This window comes from Limulus polyphemus, unplaced genomic scaffold (assembly GCF_000517525.1).
Source record: "Limulus polyphemus unplaced genomic scaffold, Limulus_polyphemus-2.1.2 Scaffold74, whole genome shotgun sequence".
Classification (NCBI taxonomy): Eukaryota; Metazoa; Arthropoda; class Merostomata; order Xiphosura; family Limulidae; genus Limulus; species Limulus polyphemus.
This window is the reverse complement of record NW_013665684.1, coordinates 454960-457980: the sequence shown is the minus strand read 5'-3', so window position 1 is coordinate 457980 and position 3021 is coordinate 454960. Positions and strand designations below refer to the sequence as shown.

Here is a 3021-nt window from a genome sequence, read left to right as displayed (position 1 = left end):
GCGACCCTCAGATTGCGAGTCGAGCACCCTAACCACCTGGCCATGCCGGGCCCACAAAGAAAGCACTACTCTTGTACAATATTGAGGTTTCATATTCCTCTTTTTACCTATTTTTCTTCACACACACACACATTTATGCATGTATATAAAATGGATATATGTAAAGCGAAAAAAAAATGCTCTCGTGTTCCAAGTAATAGTGCAGGGTGGAAAAATATCAAGAATCTAATAATAGTGCAGGGGGGGATAGAAATATCAAGAATTTAATAATAGGGCAGGGTGGAAAAATATCAAGAATTTAATAATAGTGCAGGGTGGAAAAATTCAGACTTCAAATTTAATGACTGAACAGGTCGAAATCATAGTATGAAATTGAATTTTGTGTTTTTCGTTAAATATGACTGAGAAAAAATAAATCGTGCAGGGTGGAAAATTTCTCCAAAATTAATAATCTTACAGGTACGATTATTTGGAACATGAGAGTAAAAATTAAAGGAAGCTAACATACAACCATCGATCAATTTCTAGACAGCATCCCACTTTCAAAGCTTTCACATAATACTGCAACCTGACAACATAAAAAAAAGTGTGCTGCCTTCAGAAATAAAATACAGATGTTTTTGCTTTTTTGTTGTGGAGAGAGTAGTTGCTATAGCAACCATAATGAAAACTCTCCATCCGATTATAGGACTTTAAGTCGTGGGTATGAACAGAAGACGTTTGATGTTCTATCAACTCAAATAAGAACTAAAACATTTTTTTGGACTATTCAATATACTTGCTTGACAAAGGCTAAAATCCTAACAAGGGCATCTTATACAAAACAAGGACAAAACGAGCAGGTCAGTGATTCCAAGGTTCAGGAAAAGCCACTTTTCAAACTGCTGACCAGAGGGAGGGCAAGCAGTCAGTAGCACTTGCCAAATACACAGCTACTTTTAACTGAATAGTGGAATTAACTGTCACTTCTATGACGCGTTCACAGCTAACAGTGAGGAGAGTAATCAATAGCATATAGCGGGTTCGAACCTTGGACTCTCGAGTTTGTAGCTTGAATACCTACCACTAGGACACTCGGTTCGTGATAGGAGGGGTGGTAAAAGTGGAATAATGTATAAATGCGCAATACCTAAATGTGATTGCCAAGATATTTGTTATATCATCAACGTATCTGTAAGCATGTTTAATGATCTGTGTGTCGCGAAAAGTGACTTTAAAAACAACAGGGAATACATATTGCGAAATTAACCGAAAAGTAAATGACCCAATTTTCTCTCAAGTGTCTCATGTGGCGTGAGATCTTCGGCATTCTGTTTTAAGGCATAGGAACTACATCAATTTTAAGCTTACACTATGAAACACGATGTTAATGATAACGGTTACATATTAACAACACGTGCTCATGATAGTGTGTGGTGAATAAGTAACATTTGCATATTTTACTTCTCAGATGGTTTGAGTATGTATATCATACGCCTATAGTAAAAGAGACAAATAACTCTCTACTGTACATCGTTTGTATATTACTTAATATTTTGATATAACTGAGAATAATATCAACACAGCTGGTCACACAAGGTAAAGATACCTCAATGAGGTGGCAGGTATAAACCCCAACCTTCATACTAGAGTTATAATGCTTCTTTTGTTTTTTATCTCCACATAGTTATGAAGAGTTAGGGTAAATTACCTTTGTTCGTCGGGTGGTGATGGCGGTGGTTGGAAAGTCGGCTGTTATTAAGAGCTGACGGATTTTAATCAATTCTAAACTGGAACGAAAGCTTTTCAATTTCAAACAAATAAAAAGCTTTGAAACGAAATGCATAAACATCACAAATAAAACAGTTTTGAAACCCCAATTTCACTGTTTGTTCTTTCTCCTTCTTTTTTTTTTTTTAAACAAAAGCTTAGATCAATAACATTCTCAATTATCTCTGTACGGATCGTTGCTATGGTAACAACTCCCGCTTGTAGCTCTAACAAAAGTGCAGATGATTTCAAGCTCCTCACGTGGGATTTGAACAATGATAGCAATATAGTTCAATAAATACTTAAAAAAGCCGTCAATCTACGCTGTATCTTGAATACTAAATGTTTCCCATTTGGTCACCAGCGTAAACAAAATATTATACTTTTAAGTCATCGATGTCGACATAAATAAACCCTAGATCTTTAGTTTTCAAACTGCATATAAAAAAGCAAGAATTTAGTTCACAGAAAGCTGCAGATATAAATGGAAAAAATAAATTCTGTATTTAATAAGGTTCTTCTTTCAGATCAGACTGATGGTCTCAAAAAAAAAGAGAAAAAAGTATATTTAATGCAACTTGCAAAAACACACGTACAAATATTTCGGTTAGGTCGAATGCTAATGTTTAATGGCAAACAACAGAAATAAACATACAAGCATTAAAATCACATATTTTGTCCAATATGATAAGATCGAGAATGGTAAGGCTCCATAAGTAGCACCATACAAAGTGTAAAGAACTATCAGTTCTATAGTTTGTATGATGGAATATTTGCCAACCCGTAAATTGTTAGAAACGGCTAAGTTTAGGTATTTAATATACCAATTTGATCTTGGAAACATTAAATGTCATAGCTTTTCATAATGTAGTACAAGCATAATGTAATTAAAATGTGTAAGAAACATATCTTTGCTAAGCTGTAATACACTTTACAGCTTAAGAAATAAAGGTGTAACCAGATCGAACTCCGGAAAATTCCATCCCTCCAAAATCGATTAAAAATAATACTAACACCTAGCCAATAGTCCTCGCATATGATAAAAGTAATATGCCCTTTTGCATATATGTGTAAAACATAATCCATTGATAAATGTTTTTTTCAATAATAATAAATTTACTTCCATAAATTAACTAGTTTTCAGTTTTAAGCCTTAATTCAAAATAAAAATTAAATTCATGAAGCTAAGTTCTAAAATTTGTTTGTTTTTGAATTTCGCGCAAAATTACACGAGGGTTATCTGCGCTAGCCGTTCCTAATTTAGCAGTGAAA

At 34.0% G+C, this 3021-nt stretch overlaps 1 protein-coding gene across 2 annotated transcripts in view; it reads right to left on the bottom strand.

The window, feature by feature from the left end:
• The window catches only part of LOC106466519 (protein sickie-like), a 104416-nt gene that overhangs the window by 67660 nt on the left and 33735 nt on the right, over nt 1-3021 (bottom strand). The gene's annotated exons all lie outside the window — the stretch shown is intronic.